The sequence below is a fragment of the Castanea sativa genome, chromosome 4 (genome assembly GCF_040712315.1).
Source record: "Castanea sativa cultivar Marrone di Chiusa Pesio chromosome 4, ASM4071231v1".
Taxonomy (NCBI): Eukaryota; Viridiplantae; Streptophyta; class Magnoliopsida; order Fagales; family Fagaceae; genus Castanea; species Castanea sativa.
The window spans coordinates 30,959,268-30,986,666 of NC_134016.1; the positions used below are offsets into that span (position 1 = coordinate 30,959,268).

General features: G+C 38.1%; 1 long non-coding RNA gene and 1 pseudogene across 1 annotated transcript; both read left to right on the plus strand.

Annotated features, from left to right (window-relative positions):
* LOC142630459 (uncharacterized) overlaps positions 1 to 26,305 on the plus strand; it is a 30,180-nt pseudogene extending 3,875 nt beyond the window's left edge.
* On the plus strand, positions 15,274 to 16,122 carry LOC142630618 (uncharacterized). The gene is made up of 3 exons (XR_012843358.1): positions 15,274 to 15,540; positions 15,655 to 15,843; positions 15,971 to 16,122. It is a non-coding gene; the product is annotated as an uncharacterized LOC142630618 (long non-coding RNA).
* Positions 26,306 to 27,399: the final 1,094 nt, after the last annotated feature.

Sequence of the window (27,399 nt, forward strand, 5' to 3'; positions counted from 1 at the left end):
AAATTATCATGGAACAGTTTCTTTTGGGAAAATTATACTAACATCACTGAGGTATAGCGAAACTAGATTCATTATATCCAATTTTTCCAAAAATGACACTACCCCCAAATTTCCAAAATAATTAATGCTCCCCTGCCTTGACCCCCTTTCTGGTCTAATGGAGTTTGTTACCTTATCGAAGATCACTTGGACAATGTCAACATCCTCTCAGAGAATTCCTTATCAGAAGCACAGTCCTCCTCACCTCCAGCTGGCTCAAATTAATCCTCACCAAATCCAGGCAACAGATTCCCAAAATCACTCCACAGCTCATGATCTGCCTCATAACTTTCACTTAAACAAAACTTGGCCAAATTTTGAGGAACTGTGCATGAACTGTAAATATGGAAATAATTTTGTAGAAATGTAAATGTGCAATCTTGAATTTCTATATAAACACATACCTGTACTCATGCAATGACATATCAAAGCGTTACTCTAAAAACTGAATTTGTTACTTCCTTTCATGGTGTGAAAGCCCCATCAGGAAAATTCTTCTCTCTCATGGCTTCATCCTCTATTCCCTCAACCATATACCGCTTACCATAAAATTAGATTGTGATAACTACCTGCTCTGGAAGAGTCAGTGGGTCCTAATCCTCAGAGCCAATTAAATGATGTGCTAAGTTGATGGCTTCATTCCTTGTCTATCAAAATTTCTCATTGATCAAGCCAACCATCCAGTTCAGAATGTACCAAACAAGTGGGAAATGATTTGCTTGCCCTCGTTTGGATAAATGCCTTAATACATATGTCTTGCAACGCTGCAACTTGTGGTTAGATAGCAAACCTCGTGTGAGGTTTGGCTTCGCCTGGAGTCACAGCACCATATTCAATCTTGTTCAAAGCTCTTGCAACTGAAACAACAGTTTCAATCCACCCACATAGAAGGAATGTACATTACTAAGTTCTAGGACAAAATGAAAAGTATTGTCAACTCCCTTGGCATTATCTGCCGACCAATCTCAGACTTTGATCTCTGTAATCAAGTCTTGAACGGCCTTCTTCTCAAGAAAAAGTCTTGAATGGCCTTGTATCAAAGTTTGATCTCATTCACACCTTGGTTATTATCTGGGAAGAGCCTATCATGTTCGACAAGCTCTTTGGTCAACTCCTCACCTATGAGCTCTGTTTAAAGTCCCATCACTCATTCATGATGGGAAAACCATCCACAGCTCTCTTCACAAATACTACAACTCGGTATAACCACCAAAACCTAGGCAGAGAACAAATCAAAGGACATGATCATGGCTGTGCCTAAGGTAACAACTATGGTGGCCACAACAACACAACTAATTATGGCAAAGCATCAAAGCATGCTTCATCCACATGCCACACCAAAACACTTGATACCAAAAGCACTTCAGTCCCCCATCATACCTACTGAACCAAGCTCCTATACACAAGTGGCAAAGGTCAAAGAATGGTGCGGTGCAATGGCATTGGAGTTTGAAGCTTTACAAAACAAAGGCACATGGTCCCTGGACCCTCTACCAAAGGAAATCATGCTGTTGGCAGTAAATGACAGTGAAAAAAAAATTTGATGGCACAATAGAAAGATACAAAGCCCGTTTAGTAGCAAAGGCTTTGACCAATAATCGGGAATGGATTACTCAAATACCTTCAGGCTTCAGCCCAGTTGTTAAAAATGTGACAATCAGAATAATCCTAACAATTGCAATTCAAAATGGGTGGCACATTGAACAACTTGATGTGCACAATGTATTCCTCCCAGGCATTTTGAAAAGAGGAGGTATACATATCACCACCTCAACGTCTTGTTGATCCTAATTACTCTACATATGTGTGCAAGTTACATAAATCTACCTGTGGCCTCAAAAAATCACCAAGACTAATTTACTTGCCTAACAGATTACCTTCAAGGGCTCGACTTCACTGGCTTAACTGCACATCCTTCATTGTTCATCCGTAACTCGACTGGCACTGTAATCTTTACATTAATGATTTTCTCATGATAGGAAATCCAGAATCGAGTCTAATTGATTGTTTAAAGACCTCAATCATCCATTCGCAATGAAAGATCTCAGTCCACTGCATTACATTTTGGGAATTAAAACTCACAGGTTGTCCGCCTTTCTTCAACTTAGCCAATTAAAGTACATCTTGTAGCTCATCCAATGAACCAAGATGGGTGATGCAAAACCAATTAAAACACTGGTACTTTCAGGATGCAACTCTCCAAGCATGGTGTTGAAGAGATAACTGATCCAGGGGAATACAAAAGCTCGTTGGAGCATTGCAATATATTACAATCACTAGGCCAGGCAACATATTTGCTGTAAATTAGGTTTGTCAGAACATGCACTCCCCTCGCTCACCATCTCATAGCTGTTAAGAGTTCTTTGATTTCTAAAGGGAACCTTTCACATGGGACTCAGAAAAATATAATGCTGCACTGCCCTAGAAACTTACTCTAATGTTAATTGTGTTGGTGATCTAGATGATTGACAGTAGGCTACGCAATGTTTCTTGGTAATAACCTAATCTGATGAAGGAAAAAAAAAACCAACAGTGGCCAGATCAACCACAGAATCCGAATATTGCTTACTAGAAATCACAGTAACTGAGCTATTTATTATGGATCAAATTGCTTCTACAAGACCTAGGAGTCTTTCTACCTCACCATGCCAAAATCAAACATGTTGAGCTAGACCATCATTACATTTGGGAAAAAGTCATCAGAGAGTTGATATAGTAGTTTGGTTTGTTTGATCCATTGATCAAATCAATGACATTTTTATTAAAGGAATTTCATCAACAAGTTTTCAGCCTTTATTGTTCTAGCTTGACATCACAGAAGTGTCCCTCAACTTGAGTAGGGGTTATCATATCAGAAGAAGTCCACTCAAACAATGTCGATACCCTTTATCAGATCAGAAGATCACTCAGGCAATGTCAAGATCCTCTCTAAGTATTCCTGTTCAAAAATGTAGTCCTCACATCAAGCAGGCTCAAACGAGTCCTCACCAAAGCTGACAAACAGATTTTTTAAATCACTCCACAGCTCATGATCTGTCCTATAATTTTTTCTCAAATAGAACCTGACCAAGTTTTGAAGAATTATGCATGAACTGTAAATATGGAAATGATGTTGTAGAAATGTAGATGTGCAGACTTAAGTTTATAAATAAACACATACCCTCTACTCATGCAATGACATAGCAGAGCATCATTCTAAAACCGAGTATGTTATTTCCTTTCATGGTTAACATTGAACAATGAAGGAATATTCCCAATAAAACAAAAGTCTAATAATCCAAATAGACATTTCTTGTAATCAAACACTCCACCACCCCTGAACCAAACATTATACAACTCCTTTACTTTTGTTTTTCTTGGCATCCAAGCAAAGCAGTGGATTAACAACTAAAAATCTCATGCTATGTTCAAATTGCACTAATATTCAGAAAATCCAATTCTTCCTCCCCCCCCCCAGGCCGCTCTCTTTTCCAAAGATTTATCAGCTACCAAACAAAGAATAAAGCTTGTCATATACAAATATAGAGATAGAACTCCGATCCACTCAATACATAAGAGAGTAGAATTATTCAATGCCAATATGATGAAATCCCACTAAATCAAATTGTATACCAACAAATCCGCTGAAAATATCTAACACACTATTTTCTCCAACTATCATCAATTTTTTTGTCTTTGCTTCCTGGCTGGCATACAAAGTGAAATATATTATCTTTAAACCATGCGTTTTTGTGGTTTTGGGTTCTTGTAAATTACAACTTATGATGATGGATAAACTGAAATTGGTATGCTTTATGATCTGGGTCAAGGAGGATTGGTGAGGAAGAAGAAGAAAAATAAAAGAAAGAAAGAAAATGGTTGGGGAAGTGTTTGGTTACAGGGGTTGTGGAGTGCTTGACCACGGAAAATGAATATTCCCTATTCCATGTCCAATATTAACCCCATTAGACTAAGAAGGGAGTCAGGGCCTCGGGGGAGTGGGGTGTTCATTATTTTGGGAATTTGGGAGGCATTGTCATTTTTTAAGAAAATTTTGTTCATATCTCTGGGTTGTCAAACTGTGTTAGTGTAATTTGCCCATTTCTTTTTGATATAATCAATACAATCATTTTTTACATACTCTCTTTTTGGAAATTTTGAGAAGTGACGAATTTTAAGGCTAAACTATATTTTAGTTCCATAAAATTTTATTTTATTAAAAAAAAAAAAAATCTCAATTTCATTCTTGAAATTCCAATTTTGAGCTTTGGAGGAGGCTATCGATTTCGCATGGGATGTTGGTATACAAGATGCTCATTTTTAATGTGATTCTCTGGTGGTATCTGATGCTGTGAGAGGTCTGAGCAGCCCACCAGTTGTCATCAGCAACATTGTTTCCAGCATGTGCCTTAGGATGCAAGATTTTTGCTCCGTGCAAGCGTCGCACGTTAGGCGAGTGGGGAATAAACCAGCTCATATTTTATACCAATATGCTAGGGATCTAGATTCTTATGTAACTTGGGTAGAGAAAATTCCAGTTATCATTAAGTCAACTTTGGCTCACGATGTATTGAATTTATCTTCATCTGAGTGAAGTTACAAGTCTTTTCATCAATAAATAAATAAAACCAACTATTTTGTCACAAAAGTGTATGATTTGGCTTCTAGCCGCATCATTAATTTCTATGATAGCATTGTCATCAATTATACTACTCAAAATTAAAATTTTCTAGGATGAAATAGAACTCTAAAACAAGAATAGATCAAAAGTATAATTTAGCCAATTTTTAATTTGAGATAAATTTGATATGAAATAGCACAGCTTAAAAAGAACCCCCTAATTTTCACCAATACTAATGCTTTTATATTGTATTTTGTTGCAAAATGCAGACACCTTTAACTTACGAGATAATGTTTACACATACAATAAACAGCATGCATACTTTATTTTTCCACACACATCATTTGCGTAAGAAATGAAAAAAAAAATGCTATATATATAGCATTTTTTACTAACAAATTCTACAATACGCACAGGTAAGGAACACCCTTTCCAAATAACGTTACTGTGCAAATTATTTCGTTAGTTGGCCGGTTTTGAAAGAATGTGGGAAACTAACATCTCGAGTTTTAGAAACTCGAGATTTAATTAAAACTCGAGTTTTTAAAACTCGAGTTGTCGTGTTTGTTCTTCGATTACGTGGACAAAGTTTCCACCTGGAGGAATTTAGCCACGTAGAAATCGAGTTTATAAGACTCGAAATATGAATTAAAAATCGAGATTTTAAAACTCGAGTTATTGGGTTTGACGGAATTTAGCCACGTAGAAATCGAGTTTATAAGACTCGAAATCCACACAATTTTCCCCCACTTTACCTTTCAAACGCGTAACTGAAACACTCTCAATCTCTCAACTCTCAACTCTTAGTCTCTCAACTCTCAGTACAGTCTCTCAACTCTCAGTACTCTCAATCTCTCAATCTCTCAACTCTCAGTCTCTCAACTCTCAGTACTCTCAATCTCTCAACTCTCAGTCTCTCAAACGCTCTCTCTCAATCTGTCACTTTCAAACGCTCTCTCTCCTCTTTCAGAATCCTCTCTCTCTCGCTTCTCAGCTGCTGCTACACCGACTGCCGGTCCGCCGTAACACCGCCGGTAAGCCTCTCTCCCTTCTCTCCATTTCCTTTCATCTTTCTTTTCTTTGCTCCATCTTTTCTTTGATCTTTGGTACCAATTCTGGGTTGTGAAAATTTGTGGGGGGCAATTAATGTGGGTAATGGGTTTGTGAACATCATAGGTGTGAGAAATTAGGTCTAGTTTTAAGAGGCCAATGCTGAGCTTGATACTTATTGATGAAGAGGTAAGATCCTCCTAATCTTTTTACCTTTTTCCTTTTTTGCTTCCCGTTCTATAAATTTCTTTGGGGTTGGTATCATTACTGGCCAATTTGTATCATGGTATCCACCTATCCATATGGTTGCATTACTACGACATAGGTACTGAGGGTTGGATACTGAAATCTGAAAAGGTATTGATGGAGATTTAGTTATATGTATAAGCTGTGTCTTACAGGACTTTTAATAAGATTTTTTTTTCTCTACTTATGGACTTCATATAAGCAAAAAGATATTTTGGGATCAGGAGTCTTTTTTTTTTTTTTTTTTGTTAAGTTACGAGGGTCTTGAACCCTCCACCTAGCACTTACAAGGGAAGGAGGTGCCAATTGAGCTAGAGCTCATTGGCGGGATCATAGTAGTTAATGTGAAATAGAATTGAACATTTAAATTTTGTAATCTTGGCATGTGAGTGGGTTAATTGATACATCCTTAAATCATGCCATAATAATGCTGTAGTTTATAGAAAATATATGGATAGCTTGCCATTTGCCTGGCAAGTTAGATTGACATGATAGTTAATGTTCAGAGCTTTTTTCATTCTAATTTATTTCACTGCCTTAATGTTTCAATGTCTATGATGCCCTTGTTTCCATCTTTGGTTTTGATGATTATGACCATCCTCAATATGTAGATTATGCTTTTTTGGTTGGCATATGTACATTATGTGCTTTGACAAGGCTGTTCTTAATATTACTGAAAATAATAATGAAGATGAATTTTGGTTGCTTACTTGCTTATAGTCTTGAAATTTGTTAAACTTAAGATAATTTAATTTTTAAAGTGAAATAACCAGTATTGATTCAATTAGATGGTAAGGTGAAGATCTCTTGCATCTGGACCAATTCATTACTGTTTTGTTCTTCTCTATATTATGTTGCATCAGTTTCAAATTTTTTATTTTATAAATTAAAATCAAACTTGGAACTTAGAGATGCTTTGATATCCTAAATCACAAGTTCTATTCTCCTACTGTATAGAGATTTAATGGCATTGGTCATATGCCAAAAATAAATTCAGTAGATGCCAACCAAATACAAAATAGCGGCAATAAGATGTACGAAAAACATAATGAAATATACAATTACTACACCGCTAAACACCCTAAACCATGTAATATTATTTTTAATTCTGACTACAATTGGGTTAGATCTGCTGCTAATTTACATCGATCACAATGTGAACATCCCTTTATTTAAAGCTATTAACATTTTTCCACTAATAATTTATTTCTTATTAATAACCCCGTCATAACCTTGTCATAAGGGACAGTCACAATTTAGTCTTCCTACCAATCTTGATCGGATTTATATTTGAATTAATAGGTGTGAGAAATTAGGTCTAGTTTTAAGAGGCCCCGCAATTTTTTTGAAGTCATTGTTTGTAGTTTTTGGTTGAAGATTCTATATCCTTAAAAGAAATACCTTAGTGAGATAAATTTTGGGTTTTTGAGTATCTTATTTTGCAGGGAAGTGTAGTAGCAATATTCATACTTGCTATGTAGGTCATTGGTTTGGGGACGAGAACTAGTTCATTAGCTAATGAAAAAGTAAATGTAAAAAATTGGTTAGATTTGTCAGTTCAGCTGCCAAATTTGTTCACATTTATGCAGTATGTGTTGGTTTAGACCAGTTTAGAATTAGATCCCAGTAAAGGCTACCATTTTTCAAACTCGATTGACATTAAATTGTTCTTTGAAACTTTAGTTTCAGCCATCAAATAATCATGGCTTAAAGATTCACTTGGACAAATCACTTTAATGTCAAGCTTTATTTGATATGAAGCAGTTTCACTACGCACCATGTGGTCTCACTCCACATTACTACCCAAGTAGGTTGATATAAGTAGTAAGCGATTTATTGCTTCCCTAAAAAAAAATTTCTTGTCGGTACGGAAATTTGTTTTGCCATGTCTATTAGTAGATAGATTCACTCATTAGCATCACTTTGACCTGTCCCGAGAATTTACGGTTAGTGTTTTGTTTCTCTTTCCCTTTAGTAACTAGGCTGAGTGATATACACTACATGTGCACCTTATGAACATCTGTCCTCCTACCGTCCCCATTTCCCTTAGTAAGTATGAGAAGCTTATTATGTAGAATTTGATGGTGGTCGATTTGTTTGGAAAATGGGTCATGAACTGACAATATTTACATACTCGTTAAAATACTATTTTACTTGGAATGCCTTTTATTAAAAATGTTTCGGGGGATAGAAAGTGGTTTTTGGTCGGCACTAGACAAGCTTCTCTCGCTTAAGATCAAAATTTTCCACCTAATTATCATTCTTTGGACACCTTCTTCAAATAACTTATTACCATTAGAATTCAATCACTTGAAGCATCTTAGTATCTTTTTAATTATTGTAGGAGGCATCAAATAATGTTACCTTAGAGTTATTTATGAAGACTTAATTACGTGGAATATTGTTGCACTTTTTGCGGTATGGAGCCTGGGATCGATGAGGAGCCGAGAGATTGTGCGCCCTGGTCCGAAGATCCTTCATTGTTGACGCGACAACGAAATCATCGATCGAGAGGACATTTGGAATGGCGAGGTGAAATATCTAGTTTTAACAACTGCTTTAATTTTTACGTTGTCTTTGACTTTTAGCAAGTTCTTTGAAAGTTGTATATCTAATTCTAACGACCGCTATAATTTTTATCCATTTTACAGGACTCGGGCTCACTTACATGCCGTGGTCGCGCTAAGGAGATGGAAAAGATAACGATGCAAGATAATCGGGTGATTGATATTATCAAGTTGGTGGGGTTAGAAGGATTGTTTAGGGTCCCTTCCAGAGAGATAGATCATTGCCTAATATCGGCCCTAGTTGAGCGATGGCGGCCGGAGACTCATACGTTCCATCTTCCACATGGTGAGATGTCAATCACCCTAAAAGATGTGGAGGTCATTTTGGACTTCCTATAGACGGTGAGGTCTTGGTTGGGCCGACTACTGTGGTGGATGGGAATTGGAGGCAACTGTGCGTGGAGTTGCTTGGTTTTGGCGTTCCGGAGAATGACAACAAAACTTTGGTGGGGCAAAGAATTCTCATTAGTCGCCTTGTTGAGCGCATTGCAGAGCCACTGCCTCATGATGCAACGGAGGAGCAAGTACATCAGTATGCCCGGTGCTATATTTTAGCGCTACTAGGGGATAAGATTTTCATGGACAAGTCAGGAGATAGGGTGCATCTGATGTTCTTGGAGTTCCTGCGGAACCTTCATGATCCGCCAAAGTATAGTTGGGGTAGTGGTTGCTTGGCATGGTTGTATAGGGAGTTGTGCCGGGCAAGTGATAAAGAGGCATCGCAAATTGGTGGGGCGTTGCAATTGGTTCAGTATTGGGCATGGGCGAGGTTGCCATTCTTGTGCCCGAGGATAAAGCCTCCACCTGGATGCGATTATGGCCCATGGCCAAAAGCTCCACTTGCATTTAAATAAGTATTTTCCTGATACTTAGTGTGTGTTATGCAATGTACTATTCTTAGTAACTAAGTGGTAATATCTTATGTTATTCGATCGTAACTGTAGGTGGGTGCGGGTGCCAAGCCCGAAGAGTAGGCCATCCGGCACGGCGTTGATCCATTATCGTGAGCAATTAGTTAGAATGCAGCCGGACCAGGTAATAATATACAAAATTTCTGTGGAAGTTATGTTAATTTTCCTTAAGAATATGTTGAAATCATTGCTTTAACATATCTTCTATTTTAATTTTTGTTTTTCCCTTTATCTATGTATTCTCATTTGTTTCACATTTTAAGATGCTATGATAATTGTATTTTGTTTCTACTGTAGATTATATGGCAGCCATATGAGGCAGACTTCGGCCACCTTCCTGACTTCTGCGTCGCAGGGAGGGATACGTGGACGGCAAGGGTGCCACTAGTGTGTTTTTGCATAGTAGAGACACACCACCCAGATCGTGTCCTTCGACAGTTTGGGTTGGCGCAAGAGCGGCCCGACCATGTTGTGTACGATGATAGACTGCATAGAATAGACTTACGTGGGAAGGTGGAAAAAAATTGGAGGGAGGAGCATGGACCGTATATCCTTACATGGGATACAAGACAACAACGAGTTTGCCATTCACCTCCTCAGATTGGTGAGATGCCTCGCAATCATGATTATTACCGCTGGTACCGTTCGGTCACTCGAAAGTATGTCGACCGCAACAGCGCTAAATTAGATATAACGGTAATGTGTTAAATTAGATTTTATTGCCTACTTTGTTTTTTCTTCAGTACATGTAGGAACGTAGAATCAATTGATTTCTTTTTTCAGCAAATCTGGTTTGATCTGACTGACCTCCAATTAAAAAGACTTTCTATTACATATAGTATTCTAATAACACTTTTTGTTCTTAGTTGAGTATTTGAGTAGATCAAATCTGATTGTACTGGTTCTTTCTCCGTTTTAGATTGAAAGCCATCTAGCACTGTTGGAGATGCTTCCTGTAGGCAGCCGAGCACACAACCATGTCCGACGTGTCCTAAATAATGTGGCTGGGCTTGGTGGTGGTCTTGCAGCAAATGGGCAGGCAAACAATGGGCATGAGACTGAGTCAACAGCTACTGCAACCCCAAGCACAAACCCAGCACCCCGAAGTACATCGACCTGTGGTCAAGGTGCTATTGCAAGCCCAAGCACAAGTGCAGCTAGGGGCCGTGGTCGGCCTGCTACAGCAAGCCCAAGCACAAGTGCAGGTAGGGGCCGTGGTCGGCGTGCAACAACCCCTCGGGTTGTAACTAGTCCCGAGGTACCTGCACCCATCCCACACGCATCTCCTCCACCTGAGGTTCCTCCACCCATCCCAGATGCATCTCCTCAACTCGAGGTCCCTTCACCCACCCCTCTTTCGCAGCCTAGTTTTGATCTCGGTTTTGATTTTCATATGACCCCTCCTACGCACCCTGAGACACCCTCATACCCACCCACCAGCTCCAATGCACCCACTTTGCCCATGACAATGATCCCCACTCCTAGCTATATAGAGCATCATTACCCACCTACCTCATCCTCATCCGACCCTTTAGGGCCTCCAGTTGGGATTGACACTGATGTACCGGACGAGCATCCCCCTCAGCAGCCCTCACCCCCACGAGGTAGACCACAACGTACTAGAAGAGCACCCACTTGTGGGACTGGTGGACACAAAATAGGACACAAAGGCAGCTCTATGGTATGATAACATTACCAACAATGTAATGATATATCTTGTGGTTCACTTTATTCTTATCATTACACCGAATATTGATTGTATGCATCTAATGTCTTTGCAGCACGATGATGAGCCTAAGGATGATGCCCCACAGCCTCCTCCCCCCGCGCCCAAACATTACATAAGGGTTAAAAAACGCAAAATTGGTGAATCTTGAAAAAGAAGCAATACCTGAAATGTGGTGGATGTGGATGTGGATAATGTGAGGCAATGAGTTACAGTAAAATTAATTCCAAGCTTGGCTGCTTTTTAATTCATTTTTGCCACATGCTTTTTAGGAAATTTTTGATTTCTTTACTTGTTGAATTGTTTGTGATAGTGCTTCTAAATCATGTCTGTTTGCTTTTAAGGATGTAATTTATTTTCATATTGATAAGTGGAATTTGATATTATTTCTAGAGTGCAGAAGTGATACCCACAGTAGAAGGTTTTGTTCTTGTCGGCACAGAGAGTATTCCTCCATCGTACGTCATTAAGCAACTTGTTGTAGCCGTTGAGGAAGTTTTTGTTGTTCAAATTTTTTGCCTTTCATTATGTTGCTGTTAACTTTGGCTTTCCCTTTTGTGGAGGAAGAAAATACATTTCTCAATTCGAAACAACCCCCCCCCCCCGGCACCCCTCCGCTCTGCGGGCACATGCAGTGCATGCATTGCTGTAATCTTTAGTTACCACAATATGAGATTTCATTTCTTTGTTCCCGGTGTATTTAACTTGCTTCCCTACAACCTTTGCGCATCTTGCCCAGGGCTGGAAAGAAGTTGAAGTCATTGAAAGACTGTTCGGCATCATCCGCAAGTTCTTCACCTGTCGAGGGAGAGGCCCGGCCTCGCCTCTCCGATCAAGTCGTTAGTGCTTCGTGAAAAGGAGGAGAAGCTTACATTTGATTATGGTGATAATGAGAAAGTTCGTCTTTGGTTAATTCCTTTGTTTGATGCAGGTATGTGCACTTTTTTGTGACCTGGTTGCAGAATCTTCTGTTGGATGAACTTTTTATCTTTTATTTTTATGCATTCTCCTGTGATGATCTTTCACTTCGTTGTAATATATGCAAGATATTTGCAGAGGGAAATTTTCTCGAAGGAAGATCACCGTGATTCGAGGCAACCACGGTAACATCTTTGCCAAGGGATATTCATGGTGCTCCTGTGAAAGCCTTGTTGTTAAGCTAGGCGAAGTCATTGGAAGCTTCAAAACCCTGCGGAAAATGGTGCTGTTTTGGAGCAGGGTAGTTGTGGAAGTAAGTCAGTTTCATAGAACTTGAATTTTGTGGTCTTTTCAAAATGGTTTCTATTTAAGAATAAATATTATACATGCTTTACAAGTCATTGGGATCTGGTTTTTTGAGTCTTTTCTTCGAGGTATACGAAATGCGTTTGTGAAAAGATATGTTGTCAATGCAGTGAAATTAGTCATCTTAAATTAAAATTCATCCATCATCTTTGGAAAGGAAAAAAAAAAAAAAAACTGCACATGTTCTAGTGATATTTACAATGTTAGTGATCACTTTCAGTACATATTGGTGCACATTTCTCCTGTTAAGTAATATTCTTATTCTGTTTTCACCTAGAGCATAGTTTTTGTTATAATATCACTAGTTTTTGAGATAGCAATATAGTGTCACTTTGATACATTGGAATAGGATGCATTAATGCTTCTTTATCATTAATCTTCAGATAACATATGTTCTGAATTCTATTGCATATGTAGCTGAGAAGAGTTTGGTCTGAAGGGCAATATGTGGCTGGGATTCCTATGGATGAGACTCCGGATCTAAATTCCTGTCTATTGTATCAGCAGTTACAAGCTATTAATTGCTATGTTTCCCGGAAAAGGCGTCAGGCTATTGCCACTAAATCATTAGACTCTGTCATGAGGGAGGTCACTACAGATGCTGCAGAATCAGCTTCTTCTGAAGACATGCTTCCTTCAAGCCCTATTTTGTATGCTAGAATAAGCACCGGAGAGCTTGTTCTTCGACTAGGTGCTGATTGTCCATGCAGTAATCTTACAATGTTGGAAACTGGTGAACCTGTGTACTCCCAAGTGACCAGTGTCCGGTTAATAATTTACGCTAAACAATAACTCCCGTTGTATTCTCCTAATCGAGATCTTTATGTACTGATAAATGTAGGAAGCACCTTTGCTTACAGAAGATCTTATCAAAGAAACTGAGGAATTTGTGCTTCGAACAGGCAGGTTAGTATACTAATAATTTCATCTAACTCATTCAGTTGTATTCATGTTTTGAGCCTTTTGCTGTTGAATTATTGTTTAAATGGTCCTTATATGTACCCTTTAGGTATGTAGCCTTTGTGAATGTAATCTGTTAAATACAAGTATCATCTCTGTGCCTTTCATATGCTTGACCTGCATTCATTCATTCATTCCACCTCACCCCATTATCCCCTGAGCCAGGGCCTTGGGGCTATATTCTTTATGTTTAGTGGGCCTTAAAATAGCTTGATTCATTCTTCATTTGAGGAAGCCATGCGAACATGTTTTCCTTCATCTCTGCTGGCAGTATTTGATTGTTGTTTTCAAATTCAACCTATCACAGGATTAAGGCAGCTAATATTTTTTTAATTAGAAAAAGGCTTACTGTCTGCACACACGTAAATGTGTGTATAGGTCTCCAAGCTTTCTCATTGTGATACAAACGTTTAAAAAATGTTATTTTAACTGCAGAAGTGAAATACATAAATGTGGCTGAAGAGAAGTCAATTTATGCATATCATTATCATTTATATCATAATATCATTTACGTATCAAAAAATATATATATACATTATTAATTCTCGGTGGCACTCCTATAAGATGATGTATATTTAATAAAGGCTAGTCATATATGGACATTTTGTTTTGGTAATGAGCTCTAGCTTAAAGGATATTTCGAAGCTGGTGGCTTGGTTTGCAACTCTCCAGCAGAAGCAAGTAAAGGTAGTTGGAGACATATGGAAATATATACCAATATAAGCCATAAATGAGTGAACAAATGAATGAATAAAGAATTGATAGAAAAATTTTCAGTGTGATCTTTCTATGGCTACAATGAATTTTTTCCCCAAATGTAAATTTCATGCTTCAATACAATAATAATTTTTACTTTCTGTTATGATTGGTTTTTCTTTCCAAACACTTTCAGATCATATCTCTGTTAGGTTTGATTTTACCTTTGAAACGAAAAACAAAAGAAGTCCATAAATGGGGACTAAGCCCATTTTTGTTATCATTGGCAGAGGCCCTGCCCTTGGGACCTTACTCTATAAAGCAGCAGCCTATCATATGGCTACTACTTTTTTGTTATTGGAACCTCAAAAATATTTTTTCCATTACGTAACATAAGTTACATATATGATCTACATAGGCACAAGCTTTCATACTCCTTATGATTATTTTTGCACCAATGCTTCTAAGAGCAAAAATCGATGTATATATGATTACACATTAGCTGTAGCCTAAAGAGCGTAATCCAAATTTTCCCTTGCACTAGTTAATTCCAGTCAGTTTTATAACTGCCAAAATAGGAAATCAGATATGTCAATCTACTGTTAGATGTTATGAAAAAAATTTGCAGTTCAAATTATTTTTTTAGGAGAAAGAACTTATTTGCTTGTGACACATTTTCTATTCTAGATGTTCAGGTGGTTGGAGAATATTAGTCATATTGGATTGTCCTTTTTTTTTTTTTGGGCCATCACATGATAGGGGGTGTGAAAGAGATAAGTTCCACATTTTGAGTTTGGTATGGTCTTGGTTGTGAAATTATGTACTAGTTAGGCTTCTCCACATACTCGCTTAAGCTTTTGGGCAAGAAGCTTTAACAAGTCTCAAACTTATTAGTAAATAATATGGGACAACAGAGTATTACTCATAGTTTTACTATTGAACAGGTTCTGCTGCAGGCTGGGGCCGGCAAGCTGATTCTCGTGTGGTTAAGGTAAGAGCAAGTAAGCTGAAGAAACATAGTCAATCTAACGTGTCAGGCTAAATTGGACCGTTCAAATGTCCATTGGACTGTTCAAATGTCCATTGGACCGTTCAAATGTTTATTATGGTGATTTTTAAAGATGAGATAATTGTGAACTGTCCATTGGACTGATATTTTAGCATGTTGGAGGAAATGGGAGGCCGAATCAATTTTTAGTCTTTGGACATAGAAATGCTTATGATAGTGACTTAACCAAGTAGTTGTGTTATTCCTTTGTTTTCTCTTACTATGTTGGCAAATTGATTATTGTAGAAGATAGCATTGGCAACTCGTTGGCAACAAATGTATCTAGCAAAGGCTGGACCTCAGGGGTGTCCCCAGCTAAGCATAAAACTAAAACAGTTGCTAAGAGTGACTTAACATCGACGGAAAAATATAGGCCAAAGGTTCCAAATGATATTATTGGAAATCAGTCACTGGTATGTGTGTTAGTTCTCATTTTTCTGCCATTGCTTTTGGAACTAAATTTATATCTTCATTTATCTCAATCTGGAAAAAGAATTGGAAGGATTTAGTTATCGAATGATGTGCAGGTTAAGCAACATCATGACTGGTTGACAAATTGGAACAAGCAATTTCTTGATACTGGAAATAAGAAAAAGGGATAAAAACAAAATGATTCTGGTGCCAAAAAAGCTGTGCTATTAAGTGGAACTCCTGGTATAGGAAAAACTACCTCTGCAAAGTTGGTTAGTCAGATGCTCGATTTCCAGGCAATAGAGGTGGGGTAATTTTTTACCAAGATACACATTTCTATTGAGCATGTAGATCATGAGTTTCACCCCCAAGACATATAAATCAATGGTATGATTTTTCATTTGCCCTCCTGATCTCCCTTATTTCGTTTAGGTAAATGCTAGTGACAATGGTGGGAAGGTTGATGCCAAAATTGAGAAAGGAATTGGTGGAAGCAATGCGAATTCTATAAAGGAACTTGTCAGCAATGAGGCCTTCAGTGTCAACATGGATCGGTTGGTCTTGCATTTATTAATATCTCACATAAGCGCATAGAATATGATTGTTTGAAATTTCTGCTAAAGTTTATTGTTGAAGTTGCAGATCAAAGTATCCAAAAGCGTGCCGATTATGGACGAGGTTGATGGGATGTCTGCGGAGATAGGGGTGGAGTTGCTGACCTTATTGCTAGCATCAAGATTTCCAAAATTCCTATTATCCGCATTTGTAATGATCGATACGGTAAAACTAAAAAGTCTTGTGAACTACCGTTTGCTTCTCAACTTTCGAAAACCTACGAACCGGCGGTTTTTGTTCTGATTTCTATAATTGTTTTTAGAGTAATTTTTTTTATGCATGAAATTGAACGTAGTTGTGATCTTGTCCTTTCATGTGGTATTTGCTGAATTGACCTTCTCTTGTTATTTGTTTATGTGATGAAGTTTAAATGACTAGAGTTAGTGCTTATGGTTAGAATATTCCCTTTGTGCTTTTTACACAGGCACACTTGTTGGCATTTCATAGTTTGCCATTGATACCCACATGAAACTTTTATCCGAGATTTGGATTAGTTTTGTTGATGCATCTCGAATAGCATTTAAGTATGGAACTTAACAAATGGGAGGCCATGTGATCCTTGATATTGGGCATGCCTTGACTCTATATGTGTGTGTGGGATGCATATGCCCATGTGATGGAAAATAAATTTTTGGTGTTCTAAATTTTTAAGGCCACTACGGCCAATTGCCGAGTTACTAATGCCAAATTTGGTTTATGGTAGATGGCAAAGAGGTTAATGCAAGTTGCAACTGCAGAAGGGCTTCAAGTTAATCAGGTAAATACTCCATCAATGCTTTAGTTTATATTTGTAATTGGTCATAGCTGCGTAAGTGAATGTTTATAGTGACTTATCAACAAAAACAAAAAGTTTATAGTGGTGAAGTGGATAGTTTTGCTGTTTTCTGACATGTAATATTTTATTTTTTTAGCCTTGTGAGTCTCCTTTTTATTAATTTTAAGCAATAATATATTCACTGAATTTTTCACTATTTATTGTTTTAGATTGCTCTTGAGGAACTTGCAGACAGAGTTAATGGAGATATGCGCATGGGCAGTAAACCAGTGCAGTATATGAGCCTCTCCGTGTCAGTCATTAAATATGATGACATTAGGCCAATGTGATTCTTAGCAGTGCAAAGGACGAAGATATTTCACCTTTCACTGCTGTTGACAAGTATGCCATTAATGATCCTATTTTACTTTAGAAATGTTGACCATGTTCTGGTCTCATCTCAATTCATTGTGTAGTTTCATGGTTTTTCCATATTATTTTTGGATGAGAAAGGCTCTAATATCTTCAGAAAGGTGCTGCGACCACATAATATATTATTTCTAATAGTGTAATTCAAATACATACTCTTGTCATGACTCCTACTATTTTGGTCTGTATATATGGAATCTTTCTATTCGTGAGATTGGGATTCAGCTATGCATGTGGTGGAGATAGAAATGAGGGTCTAGACCCAGTGTCTAACTAAACAAAGCCCTATTAAGTATACCTTGATTAATAATTTTACCATTGAGGTTTGGGAAATGGTAGAGCTTCTAGACCCAGAATATGAAATTACTTTGTATCTTCTTGTGATGTTTCTGTTAGTTGGGAGATTTTTGGTTGCTTCTAGGATTCTAGTTTAAATGATCACATATATGCATGCCTCGTACTAATTTGTAGGCTGTGTACCTTGTCCTTTATCAAGTTTTGACAATTACACTTCACCCTTTCCATGTGATTGTAGGTTGTTTGGTTTTAATGCGGGGAAGTTGAGGATGGATGAGCGGATTGACCTGAGCATGAGTGAGAAGTGCATTAATGATTTCCTCTTCTGAGAATCTGCAGATTGTACAAGGCTGGTGTCTTCAATTGAAGGATCCTTCGGCTTTGGGTTCTTAATTTTCTGGGTTGGCCTAGAAAACATTCACAGTGAATACAAAATTTGTTGTGAATATGATTAGAGACCATTTTATATTTGAGAATGGTTCATGTACCATATCTTGCTGGATATATTTATTATTCAATCTAAATGGGTTTAAGTAAATTGAAAGCTGCTTGCTGTCATCATAGTCTCTTCTCTGGACCAATTACAGGTCCGAACAAATTGATATATTTGCACCTCATTGAGGGTGGCGTTGTTGATTCATATATTCCTGCTCATTGGTCAATTATCGGATTTCAGATTTTAATACTTATATTTTAGTAAAGGTGATAAGCGAGTAAATTCTTTTTTCTTGTGATTCCTTTTTAGTGAATGGAAGATTATTTTTAATCCCTTTGATAAACCAAAGAAGAAGAAGGGGGGGAAAAAAACATCGAGAGAATCTAGTGAAACATTCATGGTAAATTTTAATTGATACCATCATTAGAAGAAAAGTAATAATATGGATACTTATTATCAACATCTCTTTTTAAGAATAGGATGGTTCAAAATTTTGTGAAAATGAAAGGGGGAAATATGAAAAAGAAATCCTCAGTGAGTAAGTTGTGGACCTTGTGGTTATTGAAGGCATCAATTATTTAGTATGCTTGGTATTTGTTGGTGTTTTGAATGATAAAAAGATAAAGATAAAGAAATGTTGAAGGTTGATCAGTTGATATACAATTCAATACATGCGAACATGAGTTTGCAACTATGTAGCATATTACTGTCTAAGTCAAACTCTCTATATTAAACAGAGCCATATTCAAAACTACTGCGACTTTGGAGTCGTAAAAATTCTCAGATGTAGCAAGTACTGTGTATTCATGGTGGGGAATACCAACTGTGTGATGTTTTTATTGAAGCAATTAAGACTTTGTCTGCTGGGAGTGATCCAAGGTTTGAGATTGACAGGAGTTAGAGAGAAATAATTGACTTTATCCATATGCTGATATGCATACCATTTGAGTTTAACTTGTTGAAATATGCTCTGTACATTATGTGAGTTTAGACCATAATTTTCACCAAGCACTTATAATTCTTGCAAACACTAATACAAGTACACCTTTTCATAACATACCAACAACAAACAACAGGGAAAAAATGAGCAAGTGATTTCCTATAAACTTAGCCAAAAGTAATGAACAATTCATCTTTAGATTTGCAAAAGGTGCACGTACAATAGGATCATTTGCCCTCACGATCAACAACATTTTGTATTGCACAAAACGTGTATACATCAACAACAACGTTGAATGTTCGTAGGTAGAAATTTTTGGAAGTCATCATTGCTTGAATGCGAGAAGTCTGAAATGTCACTTTCATCATCTAACGCAGTAATTTCATTAATAGACTTCATGGCTCGCTCTTGCGCCTTCCCCTTTAGATGCTTCCTAGCTTTTTGGACTGCATGAAAACGGTCTAACCGCCTTTGCATTTGATTGTTCTCTTGTTCAAGGCGAGCAAGTATGTTGGCGAGCTCATCTCTAGGTAACTCGGCTGAGCGTGCCTTAGGAACTCGTAACCCGTGCCATCGACAATACACCTCCAACTCACACCTCTTCTCGTATAGGGTTGACCATGGTGGTTCTGCTACGGTGAACTCCATTGCGGTGGTATCTGTACTTAGTTTTGTAGGTTTGCCGACCATGATGTGGCCAACGCTTCCAAGACTCTCGTACGTGTATATTGGCATATTAACGAAATCTCTCTTCTTTCCAACCCATTTCCCTCCATAGTGGTCTGTGTATGTTTGTAGTTGTTGATCTGCTGGACCTTGTGATAATTCATTTGTTGAAGTAGATTGAAACTTGTTTCTACGTGTACGAGATGATGTTGAGGCGTTGCGACTCATAGCTTACTCAACCTACAAAGTTAGTGGTGTAGGAATAAGAAAAGAATTGTTGTACATTTATAACCTCATTCCATTGTGTATTCAATAATAAAATTTAACATATTCAGGCTTGTCATGTCAATACAGGCTGGAAAACCACGATACGAATTTTTTGTTCAAATGTCTTTAGTGTCATAGTGAGATTCTCTTATTCTGGGCAGTAGTTGCAGTGTACTGCTATGACTATTCAGCTGAACAGTATTCATGTGAAGAGTATTTAGCAATAATGTGTTTCATCTGACATGAACTTGACAAGACAATGTCAACATGTGTTAAATGCATCATAAACTTTTCAGGGGTCTTCTGCATCCTTGAAAACAGTGCATTGCAAAATGATGCAGATCTGTGTATTGACGTGAGTGTGAATGATATGACTAGATAGGGTTCAACAGTGCCGAGCTATTGAGCAGCACATGTAGCACTATGAATATCAGTGTAGCAATGGTGGACAGCTGACCCCCAAACTCAAGAATTTGTTTTAATAAATTTAGATTTTGAATAAGGGCTCTCAACCTAAACTTGTTGTCCCCAATTATATATGTAAGTACACAAAGATGGATCTTCCCGGCCAAAATGGAACAAAGTGGACTGAATGGACCAAATCAGACCAAATCAGACCGAATGAGACCAAATCAGACCGAATGAGACCAAATTAGACCAAATCAGACCAAACCAAATCAGACCAAATAAGACCAAGTTAGACCAAATAAGACCAAATTAGACCACATTAGACCAAAATAGACCAAATCAGACCAAATTAGACCAAATCAGACCGAATGAGACCAAATTAGACCAAATCAGACCAGACCAAATCAGACCAAATCAGACCAAGTTAGACCAAATAAGACCAAATTAGACCACATTAGACCAAAATAGACCAAATTAGACCAAATCAGACCAAATGGACCAAATCAGACCAAAATACAAAGAAACTCGAGTCTCTAAAACTCGAGTTCCACTGGGCAAATATTTTTTCCCCAACTGCTCTGTTTCAGGCAGAGAGGCATGCCCTGTTTCAAAAAAATTTGCCCAGTTGAACTCGAGTTTCTAAAACTCGATTTTCACTGGGCAAATTTTTTTCCCCAACAGCATGCTCTGTTTCAGGCAGAGAGGCATGCCCTGTTTCAAAAAAATTTGCCCACTGGAACTCGAGTTTCTAAAACTCGATTTTCACTGGGCAAATTTTTTTCCCCAACAGCATGCTCTGTTTCAGGCAGAGAGGCAGAGAGGCATGCCCTGTTTCAAAAAAATTTGCCCAGTGGAACTCGAGTCTCTAAAACTCGATTTTCACTGGGCAATTTTTTTTTTACCAGCAGAAAATGCTCTGTTTCAGGCATTGTTTTACAATGTAAATGCACTCAAATCACAACAAAAGTCATTCTCAATGTATCACCATTCTAAACATGTCCAACCACGCTTAATTTGCAATTCTAACCATACTACTCAAATCACAATCTTCATAGAGGTACATTGGATAGAGAATTACAAGTACATTCAACAACAATCAAAAAGTTCACATAGAGCCAATACAATGTAGTCACTTTTCCTAAGATCAGCGGTCCGCATGACAAAAACGTCGTCCATGGAAGGATGCCTGAAAAACGTAGAGTATTTACGTTAGGAGACAAGATAGTAAACATTAGGTAAACATCGAATGAACAACAATTATTTAACCGATGCATAACTTTTTGCCAACCTACCTAGTGTGGAACATGGCCGCTTGTGGAAGCACCACGGGACTGCGGACATTTTCTGCGGTTATGCCCGGAAGCATGACACAGTCCACATGTCTGCTTGGGTTGACTCTCTATCAAATCTGCGTCCTCCCTCCTCCATCCTGGTTCTTGATCCTTATTCCTCACTCCATCCATCTCATTCCTTATTCGTGACTTCACCGGTCGACCTTTGGCCCGCAACAATGCCGGATTAGGCAACCACTTTGGCCCCATGGGATCCCTCCATAATGACTGTGACTTAGGAACCACAAATGCATGCTCATAAGTGCTAAGGGCATGGTTCAAACCATAACATGGGTGAATATACGTGGTCGAATCAATATGTAAATAGTCACATACTCTAATTGCATGTGAACACGGGATCCCTATATTTTGCCATTTCCCACAACTGCATGTTTTTTCCCGTAACCGAACTTCGTAACTGTGGTTTCCCCCTCCTGCGCTAGACACGTTGAGTTGGGTAACTACTTGAAATATCAGCTCTTCATTGCTAAATGGCTTGAGATAGTGTTTCTCAGATTTACGCTTATTTCCATCCCACGTGGATAAGGCATATTCACTCCATTTCTTACCCTCTGACAACTCATAATGGTATTCTTTGCACCGGTCGTGGAAATATTGAACAAGTTTGCTCCAAGTGAACTCAACCAACGCGGCAATAGGAAGGCCCCGTGCACCTTTCAGCACACCATTGAAACACTCTGATATATTGGTTGTCATTGCTCCAAAACGTCTCCCACCATCGTATGACTGGGTCCACATGTCCACATCCTCGCTCATTAGGTATGTGTATGGAAGATAATCTTGATTCTTTTCCTTACCATCCCTCCCCGTCACCTTCTTCTTCTTCCTAATGGCCTCAATTTCCACCTGCTTAATGGAGTCCATTATGGTAGCAAATTTAACTACCTGACTAGCATATCCCGCTTTCAACGCCACTGACTTTAGAGTCGAGTTCTGAAAATGGGTGTTGAAGTTGCTAGCAACATGTCGAAGACAATATCTATGAAATACCCTTGCTTTTCCATCATCCCTTCTAGGCCAGTTTGCAATGGCATTTTTGATACCGAGATGTCGGTCAGAAATTATGCAAATGCCATCGTCGTGTATCGGTGGCCAATCGTTTCTCCGAGGCATCGTAAAAACCACCTCCAACCGGACCCCGACTCACAATCCACAACAGCAAAGGCGAGAGGGAATACCTTGTTGTTAGCATCGGTTGCCATTGCGACCAACAACTTTCCCCGATATTTACCATACAGATGGGTCCCATCAATACCGATAACCGGCTTGCGGTATTTGAATCCCGATATGCATGGACCGAAAGACCAAAACACATAATGCAACAATACGGTGTGATCTTCATCGGTGGGTGTGACACGATAGCAAACCGGGTAGTCGGGTCCTGATCAATATACGCCATTAGCAACTTTTGCAGCCTTTGGTAAGATTCTTCCCAATCTCCAAACATAAGCGCAATCGCCTTTTGTTTCGCATCCCATACCTTGTAGTAAGAAGGCTTATGGCCATTATATTTCGCCTCTATCAGAGATCTGAGATGCTTAATTTGAGTGGTGTGATCCTCAAGTAACTTGTTATGGATTTCGCTGCAATAAAATTACAACTCATCATTCTACCATCATTTCGCACCCCAGTCGGTATACACGTGTGAGGACCCACATACACGGTGACCATCCATAGATTTTGGAGCTCGGGCTTCATAACTGCGTAGACATACCACTTGCACGACTCATGCACGCATTTTGCACAAAAATTTTTCCTCGTCGACCTAGTGATCTTAAAGTTTTTGTTTTCCTTGAGGGCACAAATTGTTAATACGCGCTTCACCTCCACTTTACTCGCAAAAGTCAACCCTTTGCACAAATTCATCCCCTCTCTCCAAGTAGACACAAATGGCATCTCAATATGCGAAGGATCAACCATATTTTCCCAAGTATTTGCAGAGAATGACAACGCAGGAGGTGCGTAGGCAGGGATTGTGTTTGTAATGTTTTGGACACTAATAACATTGTCTGCATCAGGTTCACCGCCGTCCAATGTCTCATCGTCATCAATGTCCCTCTCAAAGTCCCCAAAGTCCCGAAAGTCCCCTCTCTCAATCATGTCTTCATAGTCATCTTTATCGGCAAAATCTTCACCGTTAATGGCAAGATTCTCATCAACATAGTCGTCATCATCATCATCATCATCATCGTCGTCATCATCATTGTTAACGACAGTAGTCTCATCAACATAGTCGTCGTCGTCATCATCATCGTCATCATCATTGTTAACGGCAGTAGTCTCATCAACATAGTCGTCGTCGTCATCATCATCATCATCATCTCCATCGGCATGAACATCATCATCCTCTACATGTGTAGAATACTCATATTGAGCATCCGGAAGCGCAACTTGTAAGCTTCTAGCTGTTTGTTGGATATCCTCTTGCCATCCTGCACGCGGCTCCAACTGTATGTACAACTCAATGTTACTTACTTCAGCTATACTCTCCAACTTGTCAAACATGATCTTCACATGTTTGTCTTTTTCTATCAGCATATACTTGTAATTAATCCGGTGCTTCATGATTTCATTTGGCATACGATAAGTAATTTGCATGTTGTACGCATCAGGATTCTTACCCAACTCTTCCATGACAAATATCTTCAATTCATCAAGGGTTTTCAACCTACGATCAACTTCGGCATAATAAGTTTTCATACCCGGCCCCTCAAATGGCAATCCCTTGTTCGCATTGGGATTCTTAAGCGGACCACCATGGTATATGATTATAACAATATCAGGCATTGTGAACCTGTTCAAGTCAAGTCCTATGTTAGTTAAATCACATAGTCGTAAAGTGAGGGAAAAAAGTAATGCAATCTTACCAATGAACATATTCAAGCCAGGTTATAGAGTGCCCATTAATATCTAAAGGCCAAGACGTAAACCTTCTAATCCTAGTGGATGGAGAGACGGAATTATCTATTACTCCATTGTGTGGTGACCTATAATGCCTAAAAGGGTTCGAAAGAACTAGGTGGGTAGAGGAGCATGATTACATACCCATTCACTACATTCATTCACTACCCATTTCATACCCAAACCAATGATAAATAAAGTCAAAAAAACTTGAAAGATCATGATAAAAATAAAAGCCTAGAAATGATGAATAAAATTTTGATAATTACATACCCATTCCCATTCATTACATTCATTCACTACCCATTTCATACCCAAACCAATGATAAATAAAGTCAAAGAAATTTGTAAAATCATGATAAAAATAAAAACCTAGAAATGATGAATAAAATTTTGATAATTACATACTCATTCCCATTCATTACATTCATTCACTACCCATTTCATACCCAAACTAATGATAAATAAAGTCAAAGAAATTTGTAAGATCATGATCAAAATAAAATGATGAATAAAATTTTGATAACAAAAACTATACAAATAAATACTCAAAAAATTAACACTAACAAAACAAAGTTCTATAATTCACAATATTGATAAATTAACTAAGTTATGTTAACTATCTACAAAATAAATGGTAAAACTCTTTAACCCACACCCATAGACAACATACCCAACTATAATGACAATCAAATTATGCAAACCCTTACCTTAGATATGAATTTGCTGAGAGGGAAGAGCAGTGAGAGTGGAGAATGTGGTTTTGTGAGAGTGAGTGGTGTGAGAGAGTTATGGGTGAGTGAGTTAGTGAGGGTGAGTGAGTGAGAGAGTTAGTGAGGCTGAGATTTTAGGTTTTCTCTGTGTGTTACTGAGCAGTGAGTGAGAGTGGAGAGAATGTGAGAGAGTTAAATGTCACGGGCTGAGTTTTAAATAAACATGCCCAGAGGAAATCGAGTCTATAAGACTCGAGTTACTGCATAAAACTCGAGTCCCTAAGACTCGAGTTCTATGCGTATAAACTACATAATTTATAATAAGATATAGTAAAACTCGAGTTTATAAAACTCGAGTTTAGGTAGACTTAAAACAAGTTTTAGAAACTCGAGATCCAGGTGGCATTTTCTCCACCTCAGCAAGCCCAAAGCGAGCATAAAGCGAGTTTTTGAAACTCGATTTATTATGTAAATCTCGAGTTTCAAAAACTCGAGTTGCAAAAACTCGAGTTGCTATTTTCCTACATAGTTTCAAACTATGCGTAACTTACTATATTCATGCCATCCACATGCCTAATCTGCACATTCCCCCCACAGGTAAGGTTCATTATGTATATTTCTATTAGATATTGTTTGGATAGACAGATTGTCAAGGTTCACATGGGGCAGGGTTTTATTTTTTGTTAAAATATTCATTATGTATTATTTGGTGGAATACAGGCACAAGTGAAGGGAGGAGTCCAGCACAAGTAATGTTTGCCACAATTCATTGCTGGGAGCCATAAAAGGAGCAACACTGGTGGGGTGGTGACAGTGGTGGACCCTCTGTTTATGAGGCAATGTCGGTGGTACTTGTTCAGTATGTTCCAGCAGCAAGCTAAAGCACCATTTTTTTGTCTCGTAGTGTTTTGGGTAGACACTAAATCCAATCTTTCTTGAGCACAATTTCAAAAGCCACAAATCTATAAACAGAAAAATCATTGCAGCACTGGTAGAAGCCATCCTAATTCTTTAGTTTGTTTATCATTTACCTTCTATTCTGTAGTGATTTTTAATTTTTTATCATTTTTTTTTGGGTTTACCTCCAAGCCAAAAAAAGTCTAGTGGGTTTGTCAAGTGCATACTATTGGCACTTGAACTTCGCAATAAACAGATGACCATCTATGGAAAATGTTTAGGAACACAGACTTGGTCACATCTGAGGTGGTTAGAAGGGCTTACTAGGACTGAGGGATTCAGCCAGATATGATGCATGCCTGATTTGACCTCTTTTTTTAATATAGAATTTCGATTTATGACGTTCATTTTATAATGATTGTTCATATCATGATTAAGACGTCAATAATTTTTTGGGTATAGGTTGGGTTTAAACCCAAGATGATTGCTCTTATATCATTAAGTTAAAACATCAATAAGTTTTTTTTATATAAACAGAGAGTTTAAACCCTAAATTTCATAAACAACCACTGCTTATAGTTATAGATACATTATTGCATAAGTTCCGTCACAAGTTATGACCTCTCACTTTCCTTCATTTGCTAACTCACATTGAACTCTTGCAATACATGCATTGCGTTTACCAGGCTTTTTTTGTGAGCAACAGCAACACTTTCAACATTGCCATTAATATTTTTCCACTCTGACGCTGCCATTTTTGCATGTGGTCAATGTTTTTTTCTTGTGAAAGCTCCTTTCCCGTCTTGTGGTCAGGCTCTTTAATTTGGTCCTGGTCTTCTAAGTTTTCCTTCATAAATCTCCCCAGACCCAGAGGAGGAGCCTTTGCAGTGGTACAGTATTTGCTAATTGGAGACAGTTGGCATTTTTGTCACTGTCGTATTTGAAGATAAGCTGGTAAAAGTATTTAGTACTTTATTGTCCAATAATGGTTGAAATTGTACTTGACCAATGGTCCATGAACACAACTGATTTCTTTTATAAAGTTGATGAATCGAAAAATTCTCTCCAAATTGTGTAAATGCTAGGTAGGGGTCCGGCTTCGTCCCTTGCTATGCTTCCTTCAAGTTTTGGGTCCTCTACAAAGTCTCTGCCATTTGTCAGTTTTTAGACTTATAAGTAGACCCAA